Source organism: Lepisosteus platostomus, chromosome 24 (assembly GCF_059453375.1).
Source record: "Lepisosteus platostomus isolate fLepPlt1 chromosome 24, fLepPlt1.hap1, whole genome shotgun sequence".
Classification (NCBI taxonomy): Eukaryota; Metazoa; Chordata; class Actinopteri; order Semionotiformes; family Lepisosteidae; genus Lepisosteus; species Lepisosteus platostomus.
In genome coordinates, this window is record NC_142634.1 from 378,950 (window position 1) to 389,921 (window position 10,972).

The window sequence follows — 10,972 nt, forward strand, 5'->3', positions numbered from 1 at the left end:
AGAGATTCCTGGGGGATTTGAGCTTAATTGAAGGTAAAGGCCTTAAAGAGCCTTGTTGATAACAAATAAACATCAGCTGGCTTTATTCCTCAGTAAAGAAAATAGACTGAAACTGGCTTCTGTTTGAATATTTTCTCATGTAGGTTTATGCTAAGTGGTTGCTTAGCTACTAAGCTTGTTGCTTGTACTGTGTTGCTCGACAGTTTCTCAAGTTCAACACTTCTATTACCATAATAACCATTTGCATCGAGTCTGGTTTGGTCAGCTCATGCAAGCGAAAGACATCAGTACAATATACGACAGTACAAACATAAAACCAATAATAACATTCCCACATCACATACTATCCTTATATACTCCAGTAATAATGTCTTCCTTTAACCTACATTATATAACTGTGTTCACACATCTCACAGCCTCTGGGCAGGTGCTGATACAGAAGCTGTACTCCTTATTTTAACAGACCTAAGCACTACCAGAGAGGAGGAAGGTAAACAGAGGCTGGGCAGGGTGGAAGCAGCCGGCGAGCATCTTTAGAGCTTTGTGTTTCATTCTAGAGATGTAGAATGAATCCACAAAGGGAAGATGAGTTTTAGAGGTGATATACACTGCCCTCTCTAGCTATTCCATGTCCTGGGCAGAAGTGTTGCCATCGCACACAGTGATAGGAAACAGCACAACACTCTCAATGACAGATCCATAAGAGAGTGTCATTTCCTCCTGTGACACTCCAAACTTCTTCTGCTTCAGGGATAAATTGAAAATCTCTCTAAGATAGGAGCAAGCTGGCTGGCACAGGATTTCAGTGTAGAGGTTACAGAAAAGCCCAGATGCTTCCCTGCTTTTCTGTATGTAGAAAAACAATGAACCCAGCTGCCCCTGCTCTTTAAAGCTACACTATAAATATGGGTTACCTTTTATGCTACTGTGGTAGATAGTTGTTATAGAACTGTAGTAAGGTGTGTTCAAAGGTAACATTCTAAAAAGAGTCTTTTGTTTCCCTGAAAAATAGAAATGGCTGCCAGATAATCTGAAGTTCAGTAGTTTATAATTAAGATCTCTGATTGCGACAATCCTGGTTACTGGGACAGTACTAAGAAGTCTGACTTTAGATTTCAGATTGAAAAAACCCACGCAGAAAACCCAGCCGGGGCAATTTCCTAGTTTAAAAAGAAAGGGTCTCAGTCTTATCCAGTTTAGCTTTAAACTGCTCTAGATAAATTTGAATTCACACTGGCTGAGTTGTCAAAAGCTCAGAAACTGGAGGAATATAAAAAGAGCAATTCAAAATATTTGGCATAATCAGAAACTACTCAAAGAAGCGTTAGTGAAAATAGAAAATAGAAGACCCTCTGTCATGGAGGAGGCCAGAAAAGAGATACAGGTAAGCTTGTATGAACAGGAAATCAAACTGGAAAATTTGCAATATGCAACAAGACTAATGAATAACTGAGACACGCTAATTGAAGAACTAGACTCTGTCCTGCAAGAAATCAGAGATCTCAAGCAGGGCAAGCGTGTCTCAGGTATTGGCCAAGGGTACAAGGGCATTCAGGAAGCCTGGGCTAAGAGAATCTCTAGACTAGGATCTCCGAGTGGATCAGAAAGAGCCCTATAACGGACGCTTAGGTGTATCTGTCCTGTCCTTGATCCATTTTGTAGGTAAGACAGTGGATTTAACCTCCACTAATTTAGAGGGCTAGCAATAGACAAAGAAATGTTTGATCTGATAATGCCTGGTTGTAATGTCAAGACCTATATTGAGTGTCACGGAGAGTTTTTTCCGGGTCCTATGCAGAAAACATGATCCGGAATTGTGAAAAAACACTGGGGAAAAAGTCATGCAGGACAGGGTATAGAGACAGGGGGCGTCCAAGGGGTGCAGGTGTCCAGGGAGAGTGAATCCGGGGCGAACAATCCATGAGTAAATCCAAACGGGTCATCCAAGACAGAAGGTAGTGTCCAAAGCCAAGGGATCCATCCAGGAAATAAAACCATGAACCAGGTCGGAATCGGTGGGGCAGGGAATCAGGAACCGAAGCCAGGCGCAGCAGGGCCCCGGGCTCTCACGAAGCAGAACCCACTGAGGAACCAGGAGTGAAGTCTGCTTCTGGCTTTTAAGAGGGAACGGAAATAGGGAACAGATGCAGGTAATGGGAGAAAACAAGGAAGCGCTGGAGCACCCTTAAGAGGAGGGGATTGCGATCATGACATTGAGGAGCTGAAGGATATGCTCCAGTTCTTGCCTGAAGCTATGGAACCAAAGAAAGTTATTTTAGTGAGAAAAACTACCAGCAGGGCAGTACATGAGTAGATGGCAAGGCAGGGACCATAGATCTGTAACAGCTTTGATGTCAAGCTACGATATAGGGATATTCTATCCATATTGATCCAGTGGGTTAAGCAGGGACATCTGAGTCTCCTCGTGAGATTTGCTATAAGATCAGATACACTTATTTTGCTGGGCGGAATTGTGTCAGTGATGAGGAGAGAGCAGGCATATTGCGCCTACCCCAGCATACGATTGCAATCGTGCTGTCAAGGGATTCCTTAACCAGAAGGTGTAATGAGCGGCCTTGAGCGAATGATCATGCATACAAGTAGTGTCAGCGTGCACATTACTAAGAGGTAAGGACTCCTCTTTTATTTAAAAGTCCCGACTCTCTCAGACCAACTGGGAAATATCTGCTCCCTGCGAGAATAGCCCGAGATGACGGAGTAAACGTGAGTTCCTGGATGCCTCTGGCCCAGGGAAGACACCGGTGTATGTAATGGGTGGTTTGCTGTAAGCCCAGAAGTTGGTCTGGCAGGCGGTGATTCGCGGTATTGCGTACAGGCGTTCGAAACTGGTGTCGGTGTATGCCTCAATTGCACGTATGAAACTGGTGTCGGGTGTATGCCTTAATTGCACGGGATTTTTTAACGGGTTTGGACCTTTACCGTGAGGCTCAGGATCGGTGTGGGCCTTAATTGTGCCCGGGGTTCTGAAGCTGAGTGGTGCTTTGAATGCACGTATAATTCAGGATTGGGTCCTGAGAGTAGCTACACCTTGGTCGTGCACGGATAGGCGTGGCGTGGTTTTGTTTTATTTTGTTCTAAAAGGAACAGGAAAGACGTCGATGATACATGTATGTTTTTCGTGTTTTCCTCCCTTTAAAGGGAGCAGCAGAGACGCAGATATAGATGTATGATTCTGGTGTATTTCTTGTTTGTAAACATATACACACGCACGATACATAAACCATAAACACACCTCATAATAAAAGAGCAAAGCACTAAGTAGCAGGATTTAAAGGACGTTGAGACCCGGGAATCGCCCTGATTGAGCTCAGTGTGTACGTCCACCCCGGGGCAAAAGCAGCGATGCTGGCGTTCTGGGGATGGTGAATTACTGATCAAGGAAGGGGGTTTTCGAGGTCTCGTTCCTTGCCTGTGAACAATGCGGTGTAAGTCCTCTCTAAAGACCTAACGATTAGATCCTGTAAATCCCTTGTAGCCTCCCTAAATCCGTCCCAGTCCAGTGCATAAAAGGAGTTAAACCTAAAATGTACTGTTAATGGGGTGTTGGTTTCTCTGTTATGGGATACTGGAGCACTACTGTCATGCTTGTCTCACTTCACAGTGTGCTATAGAGTAATGTATATGGGGAGATAGCAGGAGGCCACAGGAGTATTGGGGCAGCAAGTTTTACTTGCTGAGTGCCAGATTTTAACATTCACGTGCACTTATCACGCGAATGTGGGTGGTTTTATCCCAGATCTATTGGGTTGGAATATTATGCATTACAAGGAATGACTATCCAGAACAGGGTATCACGTGGCTTCAGCTGACTGTGATCCCTCAGTATGTTGATGGTAGTCTGACGAGGAAACCCACAAGTCTTGAGTTGCTTCAGGTTTAGAGTGTCTTATATTAAGCAGTTATGATAAGGCCCTTTTGTGTCTTGCAGTGTGTTATTTTAACAGGGCCTGGGTGCAATGTTTTTACGGATGAGCACAACTTTTAACAGATCTGCTTAAGGGGGGAGTGCAGTCCAAGGCCAAGATTGCCTTGGTTCCAGCAGCAAAAGCCGCCTGTAATAATTTGAAATAAGCTCTCTTACAGGTGCTGAGACTGCACTTTAAACTAGTGAAATAAACTGTTCTTTCTGTTACAACACTGCTTTTACATGTGCCTGGTTTAAACCTATTAATATGTATAATTTCAGAGGTATTAATGAAAATATGCCATCCATTAATAATATTAAAAAATATTGGACACCCATTTTTATAGAGGCAGACATGATGCGAAGTTTAAAAGTGGTAATAATAGACATTAAATGAAAGCTCTGATTCTCTGCTTTCATGTGCATTGAGTTTTAAGCTTGTAGTATGCAGCAGGGTTCCATGCTGTTGGTAAGAAATGTTGGCAAGTCAGATCCGTAACTTCGGTTTAAGGATTGGCTCAAATGGCTGGGTCAGTCGGGTTGGGGTGTAAAGCAGGGCTGGGAGCGAGTCTTGGCTGGACGAGGCACCGTGTGCCATGCCCCCCTCCCTTCCTTGTGGGGGAAGGGTGGGGAGACGGCCAGGGTGCCGGGGTAGCAAGCCATCGGCCACGGTGGCGAATCTGGACAAATGCCAGGCCATTCCTGCGGATCACCCCAGCTGCGGCAATTGTCGGTCAACCTCCTCCCGTCCAGGAGTGTTTTTATCAGGTGTTTTTTTATCTTATTGTGTTTGAGGCTTGCTGTTTATGAAGCCTTCTGCCTTTGGCTCTACTTCATAGTATGTTTCCACCGATGGGGTCAAACAGTGATCCGCTTGGGGGAGGGGGAGTTCCCGTGTCCTGTGGGGGCCCCTCGGTGAATTGGCTCCCCCGCTCTGTCTATCTCTGCCAAGAATGAAGCTCCACCTTCCAGGTCAGTTTGTAAAGTCACTGTCTAGCAATAGGTCTTTATGAATCATATATATAATATAAGCAGAAATGCCATCTTCCAATCTATTCTTCTAGTCTGTCTTTTCTAGTTGTTCTTAAATCTGCTCTGTGAACCCCTTAGGGATGGTGCGGTAGTGGGACCTATTTGACCCCGCACAGAGGGGTCATCTGGAGCACATGGTAGGACTGTATGCATGACATTCGCTCTCATTGCTCAAGGCCGCTCATTACACCTTCTGGTTAAGGAATCCCTTGACAGCATGATTTCAATCGTATGCTGGGGTAGTCATAATATCCCTGATCTCTCTTCATCACTGACACAATTCTGCCCAGCAAAATAAGTGCATCTGATCCTGTTGGAAATCTCACGAGGAGACTCAGACATCCGTGCTTAACCCAGTGGAAAGCAGCAACAGCCAATACCTGATCAATATGGATAAAATATTCCTATATCATAGCTTGACATCAAAACTGTTACAGATCCATGGTTCCGGCCTTGCTTTCTACTCATGTACTGCCCTGCTGGTAGTTTTTCTGACTAAAATAACTTTCTTTGGTTCCATAGTGTCACGAATAGTTCTTTCCGGGCCCTATGCAGACGACATGATCCGGATTTGTGAGGAAACACTAGGGAAAAAGTCATGCAGGAGAGGGTATGGAGACAGGGGGAGTGTCCAAAGAGTGCAGGTGTCCAGGGGAAGTGAGTCCAGGGCGAACAATCCATATAGAAAATCCATAGAGGCAAAAGTCCATGGCCAGGCGACCCATCCGGGGGGATAAGGAACAGAAACGGGGTCGGATCCAAGGGGTGGAATCAGGAACAGAAAGTTAAAACCATAATGGAGCCAGACGCAGCAGGACCCCAGGCTCTCACGAAACGGGATTCAATGAGGAACCAGGAGTGAGGTCTGCGTCTGGCTTTTAAGGGGGAACAGAAATAGGGAACAGGTGCTGGTAATGGGAGAAAACAAGGAAGGGCTGGAGCGCCCTTAAGAGGAGAGGTCTGCAGTCATGACACATCGCTTCAGGCATGAACTGGAGCATATCCTCCAGCTCCTCAACATAGGTCTTGACATTACAACCAGGTATTGTCAGATCAAACATTTCTTTGTCTATTGCTAGCCGTCTAAATTACTGGAGGTTAAATCCACTGTCTTACCTACAAAATGGATCAAGAACAGGATGGATACACCTTAGCGTCATGTATAGGGCTTTTTCTGATCCACTCAGAGATCCTGTCCTAGAGAGTCTCTGAGCCCAGGCTTCCTGAATGCACTTGTACCCTTGGCCCCTACCTGAGACACGCATGCTCTGCTTGAGATCTCTGATTTCTTGCAGGGCAGGGTCTAGTTCCTCAATAAGATTGTCTCTTTGTTCAGTTATTCATTAGTCTTGTATAAACTTTCCAATTTGATTTCCTGTTCATACAAGCTTACCTCTATCTCTTTTCTGACCTCCTCCACGACAGAGGGTCTTCTATTTTCTATTTTCACTAACTCTTATTTGAGTAGTTTCTTTTTCTGTTCATTTTCCATTTTCTTTTCACTGATTATGCCCAATATTTAGAATTTCTCTTTTTTATATTCCTCCAGCTTACTCTTCTGAGATACTGAGCTTTTGACAACTCCGTCAGTGTCAATTCAAATTTAACTAGAGCAGTTTAAAGCTAAACTGGATAAGACTGGGACCCTTCCTTTTTAAACTAGGAAATTGCCCCGGCTGGGATTTCTGTGTGGGGTTTTTCAATCTGAAATCTAAAGTCAGACTTCTTAAGACTGTCCCAGCAACCAGGATTGTCGCAATCAGAGATCTAATTTTAAACCACTGAACTTCAGATTATCTGGCAGCCATTTCTATTTTTCAGGGAAACAAAAGACTCTTTTTAGAATTTTACCTTTGAACACACCTTACTACAGTTCTATGACAACTATCTACCACAGCAGCATGAAAGGGAACCCTTACTTACAGTGTAGCTTTAAAGAGTAGGTGCACCTGGGTTGATTTTTTTTCTACATGCAGAACAGCAGTGAAGCATCGGGGCTTTTCTGTAACCTCTACACTGAAATCCTGTGCCAACCAGCTTGCTACTGTCTTAGAGAGATTTTCAATTTATCCCTGAAGCACAAGAAGAAGTTTGAAGTGTCACAGGAAGCAATGGCCCTCTTTTACGGATCTGTCATTGAGAGTGTTGTGCTGTTTCCCATCACTGTGTGAGATGGCAACACTTCTGCCCAGGACACGGAACAGGTAGAGAGGGCAGTGTATATCGCCTCTAAAACTCCCCTTGCCTTTGTGAATTCATTCTCCATCTCTAGACTGACACACAAAGCTCTAAAGATGCTCACCTGCCCAGAGACTTTGAGATGTGTGAATACAGACTGGGCTGCAGAGAGGCAATTAACACTCTCTAACAAATCTCATGTTTTACAGAGAAGATAAAAACACTCATCCGCCTGCTCCAAAGCATGGTAAGCACACGCAAGCTCTCCCTTTACAGGATCGTTGCTGGTTAGAAGACATGTCTAGATTCAAAGTGTTTGATAAAACAAAACTTTTCTCCCCAACTTAACGTAAATGGTTTCTACAATAAAACCATTGATTGAACTGTCATGGAAATATAACTATCAAGGAAGCCACAAGAGAGAGTTCTCACCTGAGTAAGGTCTTTATTTCAATATTGCAATATTGGGAGCCCTGCTGCCACTTCGCAAAGTGCAACCAGAGACTCAATTTGTTACAAGCAGTACAGGGCTTTTATAAGACGTTGCGCTGTAAAAAAGCTCAGCGCTTTGCTCCTTCTAAAACTTCCCCTTTCCCTAAGACAAAACAGATTACATCATAGAGTGAGAGAAGAAGCACTAGACTTGTTATTCAAAGCTAATCAGTTACTTTCGGCTAATTCTAATGACCCAGACAGCATATATTGTTTTGGTACATTGTCTTCTAAAGTAACCTAAACAGTGTACTTTGTTGAAGCACTGTTTTCTAAAATTCTGCACGTACTGTAGCACAGCAATTACATCCTTGAAATATATTATCTAAAAGCACCAATATATTTTTTGCAAAGCTCTCTACATTTTAAGAATCAATTTACTTATTAGATTTCCACTTCAATTCCCTCCTTTTTATTCTTGAAAATGATTAAAAGTTAGATTCTTCATATGGACTCCCAGGAGGCTCCCATACTTCGGATTCTTGCATTCTTATCAGAACATACTGATGCGCAAACATATTCATTACCATTTTTCAAAGCAGTGGAATAATATATGTCGTACAGCAACACAAAAACAGGAAGACAAGTATCACAGCTACTATAATTGGTGTTAGTAACTTAAAGAAAAACATTCCCCCTGGCCCAAACAGTGATTCTAACCAGGAGAGAAATGGGTGAGGCTCTAGAATGAGGCATTAAAGCACATACATAACAAGATGCATTAAGTTCCTTTACTTTTACAGTATGATTTATAAGTTTATACCACAAATTACTCATATCCCCCTCATTATCAGTTTCATTCAGCCAGTTTGTATACAAAGAGGCTTCGCGTTTAGATTCTTCCTCTTTCTGGGTGGTGACAGGCTTCCACACAAAAAGGAAAAAAGCTGTGCACATCAGTCCCAAGAATGTGATCCCCATCTATCATGTGGAGACATCACTCCTGCACTTTGCTCAGTTCGTTTGTGACCTTTTTACAGTGGGAAGCATGAATCCAGGGCACCCTTTCCGTAACTTTCACAGCAGTTGCAGTGGTCAGCAGCCTTGGTACGGCCCCCTCCACCTGAGTGAACACCATTTCTTTTTCCTGAAGTCTTTCACCAGAATCCAGTCTCCTTATTCACTCATTAGTTCTTACAGCACAGGTAAATCCCTGCGGGCTGGAGCCCAGCATTTTTCTAAGGGTTTTTTTTTACAAGATTGGTCAACAGCTGGGTAATAACTCTTATGTTATTTTTGTGTTCCTAGCACAGACTGTAGCCATGCACCAATGCCCCAATCATCTGGATTATAATTATGATATATATTTTTCTTCATCATAGATGTGCTTTGCTAAGTCATTAATTAGCTTTTTCTCATTTTAGTTAACAATGACGAAATGCTAGCGAATAAAATCCACAGTGACCGTGATGAAGACTAAATTGCTTTGCATTTTTATTTGAGTGAATTAGGATGAGTCAAAATGACCTGTTTGACTAAACTCAAACGGAAATTATTTTCATCACATGAAGTTGGCCGTTTACGCATTTACTTTCTGTCTGGCCAGTAGCAAGCCGGCTGCGTTGGGAATAATCCCAGAGCTGTAAGATTCTCACACAGCAGTAGCCCTGAGGCACCCCTCAGGGCTACTGCTGTGTGAGAATCTCCAGTATCAGGGTATGCTGCTCTCTCTCCTCTTCTCCTTTGTTGAGCTGCAGTTCTTTCCATTCGGTCTTCCCCACACCCCCCGTCATGAATCCCCATTGTGTGTTTATTGATTGCTACGTAGATAGACAATGAGATGTATACACTGTGCTAATTAGATTAAAGATTCAAATCGGAGCACCTTGATTAGAAAAAAGAAAAGGCGAGGAGATGAAATAAATGTTTGTGGTTCTCCTTGCTTTCAGCTGGAAGAAAAAGATTTGGAGTCTGAGATACTTTATATACGATGAGCAAACCAAGAAAAACTCTTTTGTTATTTCAATATTACTGAAGATAAGGAAGCAGAATGTGGCTAACATTATAAATTGAAAAATGTCAACAAATCTGAAGCGGCATAAGAAGCGCAGAACCAGACACTTTCGCATCAAAAACATTTTACTCTGTAGCAAGGCAACAAATTAAACATTCAGAATTAAATGAAAATATTTTAGTTTGCATATCAGGAAAATAATCATTTAATGTCTGGGTTAGAGATTAACGTGTAAGATGTTAGTTGCTCATTTAAAATGTGAGTGCTAGTTGAACACACCATGAGTGCTGCATTTCAGCTTCATAGTGGCGCTCTGTCAGAAATGTGATTTTTCCACATGTTTTTCAAGCAGGATATTAACAGTATGATCATAATGAATAATACCAGACACACAAATATGTATTGAACCAGAGAACCTCTCCAGGTTCCTAGCACAGACTGTAGCCATGCACCAATGCCCCAATCATCTGGATTATAATTATGATATATATTTTTCTTCATCATAGATGTGCTTTGCTAAGTCATTAATTTGCTAATAATTGTCTAGAATACAAGTACTGTTTAGTCTTTGCTCACCTAAACAGCTGTCTATCACCCTAATAGAGAATGGCCTAAAACTGTGATTATAGCGAGGAGCATACAGTTATTTCCATTCTAATACATCTGAGTTACATTCAGACTAAAAGCAGGGCTATTTACCTATGCCAATAAACCTAAATAATCACCTCTATCAAAGGGGATTACTCCCAAGAGCATCTTTTATAGCAATACAATCCCAACATGAGCTCTGATTATTATTTGTGGCTGACTGATAAAGTATTGATTCCATATCCCCATTTATAAAAGTAAAACTCCTTACACTAAACAGGTACACTGTCGCCCCCACCTCAAGAAGCTCAACAAACACAGAAACAGTGACAATATAATAATTAATGTTCACTCAGTCTCTGGTGCAGTGGTTCGGTGTCGGCGCAATGCGTAGATCCAGCGATCTCATCCTGTCACTCAGATGGCAGAGTCGGTAGTCAGTTGCACTTGATATGGTCCTTCCCAGCAGGGTTGCAACATCTGGCAGGGTATATCTTCCTCACCCACACCCACTCGCCAGGTATCAGGTCGTGTCTTCCCTCTGCTGGAAGTCTCCAAGCGTCCAGCACCTGTTCAACAGCCCCGTGCACCACTTCAATTAACAACCTAAAATACTATAATAGAGAATTAGCAAATTCAACAATCCATTCGCCAAATTCATCCCTCCAGGAAGTTTCGTTGATTGGCCTGTGATGATATCAAACAGGCTCTATTACACAGTTCTGTTTGATCCAGCCCGCATCCCATGGCGTTCCTTCAGTCTGATGTCTAGTCGATCTTTTAGAGTTCTGTTCCTTCATTCC